The sequence below is a fragment of the Chaetodon auriga genome, chromosome 16 (assembly GCF_051107435.1).
Source record: "Chaetodon auriga isolate fChaAug3 chromosome 16, fChaAug3.hap1, whole genome shotgun sequence".
Lineage (NCBI taxonomy): Eukaryota > Metazoa > Chordata > Actinopteri > Chaetodontiformes > Chaetodontidae > Chaetodon > Chaetodon auriga.
The window spans coordinates 21,032,273-21,050,405 of NC_135089.1; the positions used below are offsets into that span (position 1 = coordinate 21,032,273).

The 18,133-nt window shown below is 43.7% G+C and overlaps 1 protein-coding gene across 1 annotated transcript in view; it reads right to left on the minus strand.

Annotated features, from left to right (window-relative positions):
• Positions 1-14,191, minus strand: part of hoxb3a (homeobox B3a) — a 40,115-nt gene extending 25,924 nt beyond the window's left edge. Inside the window, exon 1 of the mRNA XM_076752312.1 lies at positions 14,123-14,191. The gene's annotated coding sequence lies outside the window, so the exon portion shown is untranslated. The remainder of the gene's footprint in view (positions 1-14,122) is intronic.
• Positions 14,192-18,133: the final 3,942 nt, after the last annotated feature.

The following is an 18,133-nucleotide window of genomic DNA, read 5'->3' on the forward strand; positions in this document are numbered from 1 at the left end:
ACAATATGGCTGCCAGCAGTGAGTGGGAAGATGCGCCTTGTGTGAAGACTTGTCCGCGTGCCTACTTGCTTTCATGCGTGTCTGTGCAACACGGTCTGCCAGACGCGTGGGTTTGCACCGACCTTGTCTTTGACCATATGCAATGAAAGGATGCTTCAGTCACGGTGGATGCAAACAGATATGAGTATTTCAGCCTTCGAGAAGCAACTCGACGAAAGAGACAAGAGATCTGGAGCTTTCGTTAAGACCGTTAAAACCAGTTTTCAAACGAATTTTCCCCTGAGCTGCTCTTACTGACTTTTTAAATCAGTAGCAAATACATTTTGGATGAATATTCTCTCTGTCTCCCTCTCATTCACTCACACTTTACTGATTTTACATCCGGTTAAGACATTGCATTTTAAAGCACAGCGTGCAGTTAAATTAATCGACGCCGTGCTATAACAACAACAACAACAACAACAACAACATACTACTAATAATAATAATAATAATGATGATAATAATGAATATTCAGCCATTGACCGACTTCACTCCAGCTTCAACGGCACGCTCCAACCAAACGTTTAAGAAAGAATTAATATATTAACATACACAAAAGCACGCTGGCCGTCTCATCATAGGCCAGTGGCATTTTCAGCTCCCTCCTTCATTCTTCTGATGTCACAATGAGCTGCTAATGCTGCCTTTGTCCTGCAGCGGGTTTCGGGGTAAACATTAATTTCAGCCTCAAATGTATGTGGTGTCACAATAGTCTACTCATTCTTTGAAAACACTACACAGTAACACATTAACGCTATCTATCTGTGTTTTTCATAATGGGGTAACAAAACGTGCTTCTCACATTTGGACTACAGATAATAGTGCAGCTCGGCTGTTTGAGTCAGAGAGCTGTGAAAGCAGCGAGCCCTCGCATGAATTGAAGTCCCCCTCGTGCAGCCTGGATAGCAGCAGCAGCAGCAGCAGCAGCTATAATGGATGTCAGACAGGGAGTGATATCACTTCTCAACACCGTTTCAAATATTTGAACTATTTCAGCTGGGTTTGATCTGGAACTATCTCGCCAGACAAAACACACTTAACAGTGGACACATGCCTGGGATAAGATAAGATAAACCAACCGCCTCTGCTGCCGTGTTCCGTTTACTGTGTGACGTAGGAGCGTTTTAATGCAGCAGTGTCGGGAGCTTGTGATTTGACTAATTTTGAACGTCAACAGTGTTTCCCTCTTAACTTCAGTCCCCCTCAGTGCAGGGCCATGCTCACAACCTGCCTCACTTCAATTTGTCCGCAGCAGGCGCCCTGAGTGGCGTTTGGAAATGTATTTCCAACTCTTCCCTGTCACCCACATCAGATATGAGGTCGAGATACCCTGCAAAATATTTAAATATATATGAAAAAAGAAGGAAAGGCATCCTGTCACTCCTCCCTCTTTCTCTCCGTCCACAGAAATGAGGCGGGATATTGTTTTTGACACGGCGGCGGACAGCAGGAATACACATTTTGAAAAGCGCTGCCTCTTGCTGCTACTGCCATTATTATGTGATGGGAAGCCGCGGAGCCGCTCTAATTTGGTTACACTAAGGTTTACACTGGTAGTGATGGCCGTGTAGGGAGAGAGACAGAGAGGGGGGAGATGATAGGAAAGAGCTCAGCCTGGGAAATGTAATTGTAAAGTGAATCCAGTTGCACATCCATCTTTCCATCCATGCATCCATCCATGCATCCATCCATCCACCCATCCATTCATCCATTCATTCCAGCCGCAGGATATGAGATGAGAGCCCAACATCCCAACATTTATGAACAACTATTATTATTATTATTATTATTATTATTATTATTATTATTATTATTCATGTCTTGTGTTCTATTTATATATGCAATAAACTTATTGATGTTGCGTTCACTGTCCTCTGTACTTATTGCACTTTGCATATATTGCCAGCTGGCTTCACACCAAAACAGCACCACACAAGCGTCACCTACTACAGTGAGTTATGAGGTTAGCCGATGAAATTACGTTACTCTATCCCACCCCTCCTCACCCCACCCGACTTGCAACTCGCAATGGGAAAGGCTAAAAATGGCACCACAACCAACTCACTGTGTCTCATTGAGTCATTGCATTTGATTTTCCGTAGCCATAGGTACAATGTAGACAGAGATGCCACCGAATTTGATATGAGATATATGTGAATAGAAACCTGCAGCAAAAAATGGGGGGGAAAATTCCTCCCACCATGCATGTTATTTTCCTCCACATTGAAAGAAAAGAAGAAGGTCTGATTCACGGTGAAGGATTTGAGCAAAGGCAGAGACACTGAGTGCTGACATGAATAATGGCGCCCAGCTCCATTCCAGCAGACATCCAAAGAAAACACATTGAAAAAAAATGCATGGAGAGAAGGAGAAAAAACAACTTCTAAAAAATGAGCTCTGAGTCAGTGAACAGTCTGGCTTATGGATAAAATTAAGTGGACAAAATTAAAACACCTCTGGTTTTCTCTGCAAGCAGCATATGTATTTCCACCATATTATAACAACGTACAGGTAGTTTTGGTAACATGAATGGAGCCGATATAAATTCCAAAACCAAGTTGAGTCCAACTTCTGTCAATGCAGAAAGCAGTTTAACGACTGTATTTCACTTAAAACCAGGGCCTAGGCTAATTGTGCTTGAGAAGCCATGGACTCGAACCGGCGTCATTTAGATCTTCAGCTTGGCTCCCCTGGCTGAGCTACTTGGATTCACTCACACCTCCTGGCTAGATATATTAGCTTTTCCTGGCCGGCAGGTCCTTTTTATGAGATTTCATGGCGGCCGAGGCGTGCCCAGTGTGCCAAATTTAAACAAATCCCCCGTTAATTGGTCGCTGCAGTAAATCAAGACCCGGAGCTACAGCCAGCCACTGTCATAGTGAGCAAGAAAAAAGGAAAACACCCCTAGTAATAATCAAGTGTAAAAAGGCGGAGTGGTGTGTGTGAGAGAGGGCATGATAGAGGAGGAGAAAGAGAGCAAGGCAGTGAAAACGAAGCCGGATCAGAAAGAGGAGGGGAACCAAAAGAGGAGCCCGCGGCGGCCGTGGCGAGATCTCTTCCTCCTCTCCTTCTTCTTCCTCGTTCCGGTGTATCATCGGTCCATCGACCGTCATTTTTCCCCACCGTCTTCCCACAGTGGAGGAAAACATGATTTATCGCGGGCAGCACCATAAACAACAGCACTCCCTCACAAACACACAATGGCAGCCCCGGCCGCACGCTGACACCCTGCCTCACTATAAATCAAGAGAAGTAGCTGGCTGGGAAAAAAAGAGGAGAGAGAGAGAGGAAGAGAGAGGGAGAGGGAGGGATGGACAGAGTCAGGCAGATAGAGAGAGATGTAGAGGCAGACAGGAGGTGATGGGAGAAAGATGGAGGAGAATATCCAAGTGCTTCTTAAAATATAAACAGCCATCGGCTAACATTGCATTGCTCCCCTCTCTCTCTCTCTCTCTCTCCGGTTTGCAGGCTGCGCGGCTGCACCGCTTCAACCTATAAACAATGGCTGATGATGATGGGTGGGGGGTGATGTGTAAACAACACCACAGCAACATGCACGATGAGAAAAAACGGCGAAAGATGGGTATTTTTTGGGCATATTTACCACGATGTTAAAATAGCCTATGATTCACTGAGAGGGATGCGGGCGAAGGCGGCGTAGCGGCGTAGAAGATGAGGAAGAAGAAGTGTGGTTTCCCCCCATGCAGTCCCCTTCCTTCCGCAATACTCACGGTGTCCACAACGACCCGCAAGACGCACACCCGTCCAAATTTGTTTTATTGCAGCCTCCTTCTCTCTTTTCTCTTCCTCTCTCTCTCTCTCTCTCTTCCTCTCTCTCTCCCTCTCTCTCTCTCTCCGTTGGCGTTTCTCAGTGTCTCCTCTTCTCCCCCTCTCTCTCGCTTTTTTCTCTCTCTCCCCCTCTCTCCGCTGCTATAGGGGGGCTTGTGTTTCTTTCTTTTTTTTTTTTGAAAGGACAGTTGAATTTTCGACGTCAGATACACACACACACACACACACACACACACACACACACACACACACACACACACACACACACTAGAGCAGCACCATGTCTTACCGTTATATTCCTGACGAATACATATCTATTCTGCAACCTCTGCATTAATTATTTAATGAATCACGTGACGTGTTGGTCGGGGCGGGGGGTGTGGGGTGTGGGTGGTGGGGGGTATCCGTGCGCCTCTCCGTTCGTGGGACCCATCCGGACCAGTGCATGCATGCAGGAGTGCTGTGTGATGCAGGACACTTGAGTTAAAAAATGAACATTAGAACAGTATGGGAGCACTTCTGTTCACCTTTGAGCCTCTTCAGTGGGAGGCAATGACTGCTGTGTGTTAATGTGTGTGTGCTATAAACTGGAAGGTAAAGCAGGGTAGGCCTATGACATGCACAGACAGAGGGATAAAAAATTATTGTCACCGACTATGTTCGTTTTTAAAAATGACTGCGCGCCTCAGTCTCTTTCGTGCTTATTCCTCACTGTCATCTCTCCCAGTTCGCCGTTAGTCTGCAGAACAAGGGGAATTCCTTAGACTGTCCTGTCTTATATTTCAATGTATCTGTTTGTCGCATTTGCAAGTATTTGATGGTGACGGAGTAAAGCACGGGTATATTTTACCTGACCAGTATTGTGAATCACAGCTGCGTTTATTTCTCATATGCGGTGTCATGTTAGCGCGTCCTGCAGCTAAACTAAATATTTAACAGCCACAAAGACTAACATCTACCATGTCAGCGGAGACAAATCAGTCCCAATTGTTTGTTTAATTATTATAAATTCACGTTCATCATCGAAATGTAAGTGAAAGGCGGCTGGAAATCTAAGAGAAAAAAAGTCTAATCCCTGAAGCAGAGCAGGCTTTTCTCCCAGCTCCCAGTGATCATATGAATCAGAATCAAATATTTCATTTGGACTAAATTGTCCAAACGCGCGCCTTCTTTTATCCCATTAACAAGTTTTCCTGATGGGGTGGCTACTGCGCGCGCTGTAATTCATTTAGAAGAAGGAGCAATTTATTTCGATGGGAGAGTAACGGACAGGTAGCGCGAGGAACCGAGTCGAGCAGAGAGGGAGACAAAGAGAGAGGGGAACACAGAGAGAAGGGTACTAAGGAGGCAGAAAGAAGAAGGAGAGAGAGACAGACGAAGACACAACGGAGAGACAAACCCCCCGTCGCGAGGCCATGCAGGGCAGCAACAATAGGCCGTTGGAATCCTTTTGGCGCTCGGTCTCCCGGTTCCAGAGCTCGAGCCGCCTGTAGGAGAACAATGGAGCTCGAGACTCTAAAACAGTGTTCAGCCAGGGAGGCAAAAACAGGGCTAACGTAGCTGCTGAGGAGCTAACAAGAAACACTTCAAGGTCAAACAATGGGCCGCAGCGCGCTGAGACACGCTGAGGCGCTCAGACTAGTTTACATTGCAGCGAATCCGCAGCCTCCCCATCCTTCAGGTATCTACACTCCACAGATACAAAAGCTCCTCTTTTAAACGGTTAAGTGCTACGGTCTTCATCGGGAGTACCCATTAAAAGTAAACCCATTTTCTTTTATATTTTATTCAGTCGATTTTAAACAATTGGGAGGCCAGATAAGTAGTGACAAATAAAAGATGCGTAATATCAAATTCAATCAGCCAGAACTATTTGGTGGTGAGATCAGAGCAGAAGCGCAAATGGCCAGGTTCTAAAAATATAATCTACAACATGACAAAGGCATAAAAATAATTAGCAAGAAGGAAAAAATGTAGTTCCCAACCTATTATCAGTGAAACAGTTGTTGTTCATTTATTTTTTACTCGTTTTTGATGCCCCAAAACAGCACACATGTAGTCCTTTAAACTTGTATTCCGAGCGTCGCGGCGGTTCCCTGAGATTTTACCCACAACAAGATTGAAATCAAACATTTGCGGTGGTGATGATGGCGTCTGTAATGACGGCCATAAATTATAGCAATCACAGTGTGAAACAACAGCTAAGATAAGTAGCAGCAGAGACCTGGGCCGGCCTGACAACAACAATACAAACCAGCTCTGTAAACTTGGCACAGCCGCATGCAAAGCTATTACATGAAGAAAAAAAAAAAAAAAAAAAAAAAAAAAAGTCAAGACTAAACATCCGAATTATGATGGGTCAGGATGGGTGGGCGTTGTAGAGTCAACCCTTTAAACTGCTGTAACGCTGCAGCTGAAACAGAATTCTGGGTTTAGTGATGGTGGACTACCGCCACAGCTCCGTCTGACAGCAGGCAGCAGACAGGAATGTCTTTGTGAGAGGATGGACTTGGTTACTTTATAACGATTGCTTGCATTTAAATAGTTCAATATCACGAAATGAGAACGAGAAGGATATCTCTAAAATAATTTGTGAACTACTAGTAATTCGTATATTTACAGAAAACAACCCATGTTTTTTTCCAAAATGTTATAAACAGTTATTTAACATTTAATAACCAGGCGCGGAATAATAGCAAGGCCACTAACTGAAGTAATGTTGGAGTTCTTTGAGATCTTGGGGGTCTCTTGGTCCGTGATGGATTAAGACAGGTAGATTCTTCCTCCTCGTTAATGATTAACTAAGCTTTGAATAAAAGGAGAAACTGAAAATGTCTCTTTGTTAAGATGTAGAATGGCCGTAAAATTAAAGTGTCCAAGACGTGATTAAGCAGTTATACATTAGACCACAATAAAGTTAGAGTTATTATTGTTATCATTATTATTATTATTATTATTATTATTGAGGCTAACCTGATCCGAACGCGTGCAAGAAAGAAAGACAGAGAGAGAGAGAGAGAGAGAGAGAGAGAGAGAGAGAGAGAGAGAGAGATTGATTTACCAAGCACCGACATCTCGCCTTTTACTGCGGCTCGTAAATCTGTCTCAAGACGGCAGCACGCGCACAACCGGTTTTTGAAATATATTCTTCTCCTGCGCGAGACGTGAGGTCTTCCCCCTGTTATGGGCTTGCACCAGAGATCTAGTGGCTTGGTTGGTATAACCCCATAATCTTAAAAAAAAAAAAAAAAAAAAAAAAAAAAAAAAAATGTTAAGGGCCAATCAGAATCAATAACTAATAACATATGAGTGGTTCATTGTTTTTGTTATTTATTATTATTATTATCTGTGAGAGTGAACGCGCTCATCACTGTTGTGTCATTATTATGAAGGAAACAGGAATCCATAATTGATATTCACTTCATTTTTGAAACTCGTCCGTCCGTACATTAAAAAGCAGCTATAGTGCATTTTAATAGGCTGTGGTGACTGTTTTGTTGTCAGACATGACAGGATCAATGACTTTGGAGCAATGTTCAAACTTCCTCTATTGTCAGCTTCAGAAAGCCTGGTCAGATGCGTGCTGAGTTACAGTGTACAGCCATTACACTTAATATGTTTTACATTTTTACCATTAAGCTTATTATGTTGGCCGTTGAATGGAGTGATTTTGTGTGCTTCACATCCCAGATCACAGCCAACAATCCGAGCCTCGTGCTTTTGAGTATTTTATCTTAATACTAATGGGTATGCACTTATAGATTAGGGGTGATATAAACTGTAGCGTTAATTGCTGCGTGATCTTTACTGCTGGCTTTAAAGCACTGCTGGGTCCATACTAAAATAAACGTTTTGCAGCAAACTCTCCTTTTGCAACCACATTCAACGCCAACAGATTTCTCTATTTAACATAAAGACTGCTGAATACACGACAAGTTGGGCAGAATTGAAGAAGCAACATTCCTTTTTGGTCCTTAAATGAAAGTTTTTCATTTGGTGAAACCTCATCAATCGAAAGGTCACGCGGGATAAAAAACTAAGTCATGCACCAAATTAATGTTATATTCTATTGATGCATTGCAATCTAACATTCGTGAGTGGAAGAAACAGTATTTTGATTTTTAATTTTTCTTCCTCTTCTTTCGTGACGTGCGGCGCAATCGCTGCAGACAAACGTGAGAGGTGTGTGTCAGAGCTGCTTCCACAGGATGTTATTGTGCATGACATAAGAGCAGTTAGCGCGTCGTTGTCACAAGGAAAAGGTAAAGAGGGGTTGTTTAATACTTTACTATCAATACGCTCATGGCCTAATGCTCCGCCATTAGTCATACAGGCCACAGAGACCTATTTATCACTCACATCTAACGGATATGAGCGCTGCTGTAACACACAACGGTAGGCTCATCACCGTGTAGGCCTGCACGTCTCCATCCACTGAACGCAGCATCACCGAAACAGCAGAGTCACAGGAAAGGGAACTGAATAGAGGGATTATAAATTGACACAGGTATGACTTATTTGCTTGGCAGTTTGTTTCCATGAGTAAACCTGCTGTAACAGTGTTACAATTCATGGTTTTGTCTCAGATGCTGTGGGCGTCTTCAAGAAAGAGGAGGTCTACTGGAGGAGTCTGCTTCCTATTGTAAATAAAAAATCTAAGCGAAGGATATGTACCAAGGAATTCATAGTGTCGCTTTGCCTGGTTCTTCTTGATTGAGGATACTGATTTGATCATATGTGTCCGACTTTTTAATTAATCATTTAAGACAACCGTCGTTAATTCGTAAAACCTACTGTCTCTCCAAAGGGACATTGCTGCAGCATTACACTACAAGAGGCCGGCCTATAAAAAGAAATAGTGTGTGTGTTGCAACTTGGCAGCCATTATTTGGCTCTCTCTTTTTAATACTTAATACATGTCTACTTTTAAATGGCTCGCACGCGCTCTCGCTGACACACACAAACACACACGCGCGCGCGCACACACACAGCCTGTGCAGTAGTAGAAGCCTGGCAGCCATATATCTCTCGTGACGACCTCCTCCTGCAGCCCGCGCGCCTGCACCGTGACCTCCTCGGCTCCTCGCGCTCTCCAGAATAATAAATTTCTCGGGCAACGCGGCAGCAACCAGAGAAGAAAAAAAAAAAAGAAAAAAAAAAACGCGCTGGCGATTTGTCTGGCAATTAGCAAACCACCGCGAGACTCCCCGAGCCAGAGAGAGAGAGAGAGAGAGAGAGAGAGAGAGAGGGAGAGAGAGAGAGAGAGAGAGAGAGAGAGAGAGAGAGAGAGAGAGAGAGAGAGAGAGAGAGAAGTTGGTGTAACTGTTGTTTTTGGGTTGAGTGGGTTCCTGTGAGTGTGTGCCAGTCCGTGATGATCAGTGACCCATGTGAACTCGTGCGAGCGCGCAAACACACATAGTGGAGACATATTTGGTGATGGTGACTTGAACGTGCATGTCACATGTGTAGGTGTGCACGTGTGAAAGTGTGTGTGTTGTGGAGCCTGAAAGCCTGCAGCTTCCTGTGTAAAGCTGCTGTTGAAACATCAGCTCCATCAGCTGGTCCAAACATCTCAGTGACAGCACACTGAAAAACAGCTTCTCTGTAAACTACAGGGCAGAGTGAGAGCTGGCTCACATCTGCCTGCCTGACCCCTTGGTGTTTCATGCTTTTACTTCACAGTTATTTAACTGCTAATCCCACTGAGATTACAAAAACAAATCTCTTTTTAGATGGAGAGAAGCACCAGGACAAACGATAAAAGCTGCAGAAAAACCAACGCCGACCAACATCCAGGGGCAGAAACAGACTGAAAATCACAAAAACGAATGTCTAGTTTCACTAAATAAGAGCTCAGTGGGCATTTATGCATGCAGTAGCAGAGCAGCAGGACTTTTAATTTAACAAGTGAGTTTTAATGAACCAGCATGAGCTCGGGGCAGAAATTAGATTTACTCCATTCAAGGTTTTATACCAAGAAACTTTACAAACTACTTCACAGCATTTCTGTGTAAATCAATGAGCAGTGGAACTACAGCATTAATACTGCTGGGTTCCGTTTTCATTACCCTGTGGTATGCCAAATATTCATGTCACCTGAATGCAACATTTCTCTCCAAAATGCATTATGTCTCACAAATACATTGAATGCATTTTCTGCAACAATGTTTTTTTTGTTTTGCTTTGAAACCTGCAGCTCTTTTATTGATGTATTGCGCCCTATTATGAAGCATTACAGCTGTCAGGTTCGACCACAGAGAACAGAAACGTCTCACAAGTCTGCATTTCTAAATGATAACATTTGTTCTTCAGTGTCTGCCAAACACTTTGCATGCTCATCCACTACCCAAACCTTCACCCCATACATTTACTATGGGATGCCACAGTGTCCCCAGCTTCACGACTAAACAGGTTGTTAAATGTTCTCTGAGCAAGCAGCCATCGCCATGGGTGTGCTGCGTCACCATCATGCTGGTGTGCATGTCCGTCTTCACACATCTCATTATCTTGCTCTCTTATGTGTTATGTCTGCATTCAGTTCGACATGTTGCAAATGGTATATCACGTCACATGTAACCAAAGACCAGGAAAACACATATGGGAAATAAGTGCAAGGGTAAAAATACAAGGCCACTTCAATACTTTACTAGATCTCCCACTTGTTTGGTTGCCATATACATCATTTGTGATGCATCACTGTCCTGTCTACTGTTCAGGTGGAGTTGGCTGTCAAACCTGCAATTTTCCGCTGCTTGAAAAATCGTAAATGGAAAAAAGTGCCAAAAATAGTTGAGTACTGAAAGTTAGTACCAAATGCCTGACATGTCATGCCTAATTTTCACTGAATCAAATAGGATGATTTAAAACAGATGTTTGATAATTTCCTGTCGACTTGCACTTGGGCAAAGTTATTTTAAGGTTGTTTTTTAGTATTAAGGTAACTGTAATATACTGACGCATATAATGCATTTAAGCTTATATTAAATCTAAAATCAATGCTTTTGTCATATCAAAATAGCTACATTTTGGAGTGGGTACTGACCCTCAGGCACCATATTTACATGAAAGATTTCTAACAATCCATGTGCTGCGACCTCTGACCTTTCATCTCTTCTGCTATGGGTAAATGATGCCATTGAAACACTCTACCCTCTCATTTGCTCTAAGTGGACTGAGGTGAGAATGGCATAGAAATTACTTCTATGTAATCTAAAGGATAAACATCCAGCTGGGGGGTGTCTTTAAAAACCACTGTGGCACGTGACTACATCATACAGCATTTCTGAATAAACTTTAAATGAGACACTGTATGTTTTGCTGCACCACATGTCTGATGCAGCTCTTCCTTCATCAAGTGTAAGAGAACTGAGAAAGAGTTGCCATCAAGATGCAAAATGTACAACTCTATGTTATGATGGCTGCAATGCCAAATAACAGACTGTAGTTTAAGAAGACAGTCAGGTCAACAAAAAGTCACAGGTCTGATCCCAAGAACCACGAGTCCCACGGACGGAACCCTAAAGCAAGACAGAACCACATCCTGTGTGCGCTGGTTCAGAGCTGCACTTCAAACATTAATTATGCATATTTTACAAGCAGATTGGAGTTTTTTCAGAGCACATACTGCACATGACATCACAATCTCTGTTGATATTAATTTGAATGACTTATGAGTGACTGTTAAAATGGTATAAATGGTGTAATGTAAATCAGACAATGAAGGAGAATACCTGCACTGTATGGGAACATTTCATAGCACAATGAAACCAAACTAACCAAGACCATCTTCCCCTTATTCCATTTTCCCTTTGATAAATCAGTGCTCCCCAGCACACACACACACATCACCCCCCCCCCCCCCCCCCCCCCCAGCTGCAGGTCAGATGACCAGGCTGGAAAATGACCACCAACCCAATGCAAGTAAATAATGGTGGCTGCAGCTCACTGAAGTGCACACAATCACTTTTACAACAAAACGATCAGCATTCAGTCTTAGTTTATTTTAGTTTCTGGCTTCAGTGAATGTGTTTGTCAAAATGAGAGCCTTGAATGTCTTGAATTTTATTGAACATATTCTGGTGTAAAATCCTCCTCCTGAATACATTGTGCAAACAGGGCTGGAACAAGCAAAAGGGCGGCTCAGCAGCTTTTCAGCAAGGAAATCAGGAGGGGCAGGCTGTGTTTACACTAAGGTTCCAGCCTGTCCAAATACTGTCCAGCATCAGGCTGCACATTCCCTCTCTTTCAGCCAGTCTAACAGGCCCAGCTGACCCTTTCATACCAAATCATACTCTTAGAATGTCTGACAATGCTTTGTATCAGAGCGCCCAACGCCTTAGATTAAGACGGAGGATGAAATTTGAAAAGCTCTGATTTTGAATGACATGCTGATCAAAACTTGCAGAATTTAGAAAAAAGTTTCCTTGTATTAGGGACAAGTAAAAGAGCAAATAATTGTAATATCATGCCGCCGCCCCCCCCCACCTCCCCCCCTTTTTTTTTTTTTTTTACCTAGCAGTCAGTCTCATCAACACAACCCCATCAAACTATTATCAGTCAGCAGTGGCCTGTAGCTGACCTCTGCCCAGGTGCTTAGCTTACTTCGTCTGTCTAACTGTCTGTCTGGGTGTGGGAGCGGAGATATCGCCGCCGTGCCCGCGGGTTACAGTGTCCTGAACTCGGCCTGTTATGACTAAGTGGCCCGGGGGCTCCGGAGGTCTGGGAACGTCCGAGCGATCGGAGGGTCCAGAAGCCTTGCGAGGTCAAGGGGGACCAGGAGTGGTGGGGGTAGATGGTGTGTGTGTGTGTGTGTGTGTGTGTGTGTGTGTGTGTGTGTGTGTGTGTGTGTGTGTGTCCGGGGGGGGAATAACCACGGGTCAGCCTCTGGCTTCAGAGCCAGTGGACCTCATCGGTCAGAAAAACGTGTCCCCTGGTTGAACCCTCTGTGGCCGCAGCTTGGCCATTCCGCTGCCCCTGCATGACCATCGATTTTTTTCTCTCCTGCTCTCTCTCTCTCTCTGCCTTTCCTTCGATAGCCACCGCTTATATTTCTCTCATCTGTTTCTCTTACTTCTCCACGCATCGCATCGCGCCATGGCCGGCATCCCATGAGAGACCGGAGCCCCTCCACCAGAACCGGTGCCCTTTTATTTTTAATCCCTGGCAGATTGATTTCTGAAGGGGTCAAACAGGAGTGAGTGCGCTTCCTGGAGCAGCTACTGCTCGGCTCAGCAGATACCGGAGGCCTGAGCGCACACGGCGACCGGCGATCGTTCGCAGTTCATTTGGAAAGCCTCGTCGATCGTTTGTTTTCCAAGTAAATTGTTTTGGAGCGCAACAGAGAGAGTATCCATTAACCAGCGTTCCCCCCAGTTCTTTTAATTTTTCTTTTTCACCCTACCTCCTCCCCCTGCATCCCTCTCCCCAATTGAGTGCCGTATTATTCATATTCCCTACTGCACAGCCTGTTTGCACCTGGCCGACACACACACACACACACACACACACACACACACACACACACACACGTACGCACGCACGCAACAGTATCTCATTAAAAGCTATAGGCCTTAGCCACAGTAACACTTTATAACCACAGAAACACAGCTAAGACAAAATGCATAATAAGCTCCGGGTGAACCAGGAATTATTCACGTGGGCCATTCTGTCACACATTCGTTAGATCATTTCAGAATTTTCCTGAAGTATTAAGAGGCTGCTTTAAGTCTGGAATCAATTGCATCATACATGGGCAGTAAATAAAAAAAATACACATTCTGCTGAATCCGAAGAGTGCTAAAAAAAATAAATAAATAAAATAAAATACATAAAATAAAATAAAATGACTGGTACATATCAAGTCAAACCCCGTGCGTAAAAGACGCATATAAACGCATTGCACGCACAACAGATGCGGCAGGCCTGGACTGACAAACAGGCACAGAAAGGACACCATCCCAGCAGAGGGGAACGGAAACAGTTGCACAAACTCGGGAGAAAACAGAAAAGACAACAACGCAAACCCGACCTCTGTAGCCGTGTACGATGCATGCAAACACACGCATTCACAGACACACACACACACACACACACACACACATACACCTTCCAACACAAACACGCAGCTCCAAAAGTCCCTGTGCTAAAATCAAAGCTGCCCCCTTCGCCTGACCTCGCCAAATGCGCAGGGGGCAATAAAACCATAAAAACGCCAACGAGCCATCAGAGACAGAGGAGCAAGAGAGCCAAAGACAGAAAAGGGGAGACAAAATGAAGTTCCCAGGCCTCTTACCTTAGAAGCCACCACTCTGAGCAACCCCTGGGCCATCTTCTTGTGCGGGGCTCTCTGACTGGATTGTTGGAGTTTCTATGGAAGGATTTTCTTCTTTCCAATGAGGAAGAAAAAAGTTTTTTTTTTCTTATGGTAGGATACTTGTGGGGTGTAAAAATAGCTTGCTGATGGGAGGGAAGGGGAGGTGTATGTATGTGTGTGTATTTGTGTGTGTGTGGTGGGGGGGGGGGGGGGGGGGGGGGGGGGGGAGGAGGGGGTGTCTTCCAAGTGTCTTCCAAGACGTCTTCTTTTTCTCCTCCTCTGTCTGTCTCTGTTCCTTGCCCTCTCTCTCCTGGCAGACGGGGACTTGTGTGCGGCTGCCGGAAGACAATAGAGAAGAAGGAGAAGGAGAAGAAGTGTTTAAAGAAGAACAAGTGATTAATGATTTTTTCTTGTATAATTCTCGCATTTTTCTTGAGGTGCCGTCCCCTCTGTCCTGTCCAGAAAATAATGGAGGCGAACTTTTTCAGAGGGTTGGGGGGGTGGGGGGGTGGAGGGTGGGGGTGGGCATCCTCACAAAAAATCTGCTCCCATTCACAGAAGCAGCAGAAGGCCTCGCTGATAAAGGGAGCTGAAAAAAAGAATAAGGATTCCTTGGTGGATTTTATTGTGCGCGGTGTCACCCCGCACGCAAATTCATTTATTTCAACTCGGACTGCAAGTGCTCAGGGGCTTTAGGGGTTATTGTTGAGGCACATATGTGTGTGCATGTGTGAGAATATTGGGGTGGGGGTGTCTGTTGAGATGCTCCAATATAGAACAATTGGTGTGTAGCGAACATTACAGCAGTCGGACACAAATATTATCTTATGTGAGGAGAGGTACACCGCCTGAGGGCTTGTGTATGTGTATGGAGGAGGGGGTATCAAACCTTACTGCCTTCACCATAGAAGAAGAAAATATGTGTATATTTTTGTGGCTCGTTTACAGCAACTGGAAATTAATGCACACAGGAAAAGCGTTAAATTGGAGTGAAGACGCGCTGTAGTCACTTTGGAGTAGAGTGGTTCATAGTAAAATAAAGAAATAGATAAAAAAAAAAAAACAACAGTGAAATTGATTTTTGTAGTAATGAAACAGCGAAATATTTGACAATACAGGCTTACAAGCAGATCCGCGCGTCACCATGTGTATGGTTTTGCCATTTTGGCGCATGTGTTTGTGTGTGAGCGTGTGTGTTTGAGCACGTCTGGGTACAGTTTGATAGGAGGGCGGTTTTAGCGCTGGGGGAGCCTTTCATAAACAGGAAGAAAACAGATAAATGGGCAGAGGGAGTCTCTGTGGCAAGAGGCCCAGGGAGAAATCAACCAACAAGTAATAGGGAATCTTCTCTGGGCCGAGGAATACGAGCGGACCAATTTGGGGGGCACACTTTTTTTGTTTAAAGTTCATGGAGAGGAATGCTATTTTCTCGTTCTCCCCCCTCTTGCTCTATATTTTTCGATACCTGCTCTAAGAAAAGAAAATGAAAATTAATACGGGAGCCGCGCCTTACAAAAGAAGCCATTCGTCTTGTTGATTATCTATTTGGTTGTCAGGGTTTGAGCTATGGCGCCGGCCCGCTCCCTTTTTGTAATATATAAAAAATAAAACACACATGCGCGCACAGCACCGGTCCAGAAAACACCGATAGGGAGAAAAAAAAAGTGTTGTGCAAAAATTACACTCATTAAAGCATTAAAAGACCACGAACCGAGAAACTATTTAATGTTTTTTTTTTTTCTGCAGAACCAGAGGAGGAAGGGAGGGGGTGTCCCATACTGTGTCGGGCCGGTGCAAGCGCGTCTGAGCAGCCGTTAAATTAACGGGAGAACGAGAGTGAAACGGAGGGACGGTTTGTGATTTAAAACGAGATTACAGGACGTAATGTACCAAGATCACTCACGGCCGGGACAGATTAATCATCGCAGGCTGCTGATTTCTCAAGACAGGTCGCTGTGCGTTTCTAGGCAAAACCAACAGTGAAATTAAATGAGATTATTTATTGTGTGTGCATGTGGGAGTGTGTGAATGTATGCTTTAAATACATCCTTCAGCGTAAAACCTCGATGAGAGGAGAGAGGAGCAAGCGTTTGGCTCCTTCAGACCTGCTGTGGAAGCGAAAAGGAAATTATTCTTTCACATCATGGTACATTTGAGAAGAAATACAATAATAAAAAAATAAAATCTGAAGTGAAAGAGAAAGCATTTAAAAGCCTCGTGCTGAATTTAAATTGAAGGATTTTATCAACGTTGACAGACCTCCAAACCTCGTCCCTTAAGCGATATTTAATAGCAGGTTAGAAATTTCATTTTAGAAGAAACTGAACAAAGAGAGAAGAAGGTAGAAACCCACACTTTTTTAGCCATTTATTTAAATTTCTATGAACTATTTACAAATAATAGGAAGGTAGACACTGACGAGGCATAAGCAGAGAAAGGAGCAACTTACATATGGAGGAGGTAACACATGTTCAACAATCATTGTTATCATCATCATCATCGTCAGTAACAATAGAAACGGATCTTTGGAATGTAAATAAAATAACATCAATTAAAAAAACACTTGGAGAATAAAATATCTAAAAAGTGGCACAAGGTGACAGAGGAGAGAGAGGAGGAGAAGCGAAGAGAAAAAGAAGTGTGCGCGCATTTAATGTGCGAAGAAAGGAGAGACAAAGAGGAAAAGACAGAAAAAGAACTCAACACCATTCAGACATGCAATAAAAGGCTCCTTCTTTTTCTCGATGTCCCTGGCCAGAACAATTGCTGATAATTAAATTACATTTTCTTTATTTTCCACATACAAGAAATGAATAGCGCTTTTTCGTATTGCAGGTAATAATAATAATTATTATAATAACTCGTCACACAATTTCAAAAATATAAAAGCTCGAAAGCTGTCACTTCATTAAACGAGCAAGAAAAAAAATAAGATGGCCAAAAAAATAAAAATATATATATCAGTACAACTGAGGTAATAGGTAGTACATTGTATAGTGCTGCGTTTATAATGCGTTCTTGAGCTATACACGCTTTGGCGTGATACCGGGTTGCTTATTTGTACCGGGATTTTGGTTTGGATATTAGTGTCCTTTGTTTAGGCAGCTTTATAAACCCTGTTCGGTACAAGGTGGAAATGCCTTAATTCAACTTTTCTCTGAAATCACCCTGTCAGTCTGTTTCCCTGTATACAACATCACAAAATGAACAATCAATGGACCACATAAACGCTCCTTGTCATTCTCAGCAATAACAGCACAAAGTATAATTTTTACAGTCAACACTGAATTCAAAAATAACTATAATTCAAATTTAAAAGCTATATTCTGTCATTAAACAAAACAGAAATACCAACAGTTATAACAAGAAGACAGGAAACTGTCTGGTGTCATTTTGGATCATAATGGAGGTTATATTTGATGTTAGAGTACGGTAAGGACGGACAGAGGCATGTGAGCATTAGTGTGCGTGTGCGTGTGTGTGTGTGTGTGTGTGTGTGTGTGTGTGTGTGTGTGTGGCGGAGTTTTAAAATACTTCTCTTGACGAAACGAGAGTTCCATTTATTACACGTGCGTGTGTGAGGTGGGGTGGGAGGGTGATGGGTAGTGGTTTGGGGAGGGGTGCAGGAGGGTTGGGGCGAGGGGTAATGGGTAGAGCCGCGGTTCACCCCTTTGCTTTGTACCCGCAGAGTAAACATGACAAATGGGGCCCGAGTTTGGCATGATTAAAGATGAAAACGAGGATCCATCTTCACAAAAAAAAAAAAAAGAGGCTCGGATAGAAAAAAAAGACGGAAACAAACCACACGCACGAGGGCACATTATCCGCCTGCCGTCTTATGCTCTGTCATATGGAGGAGTTTAAAAAACCGAGATATAAAAAAGGAGAGAGAGAGAGAGAGAGACAGAGAGAGAGAGACAGAGAGAGAGAGAGAGATGGGTGGTAAAGCAGCGGCATCATTTTCTCAATTCTTTCAGACTCCTTCTTCGC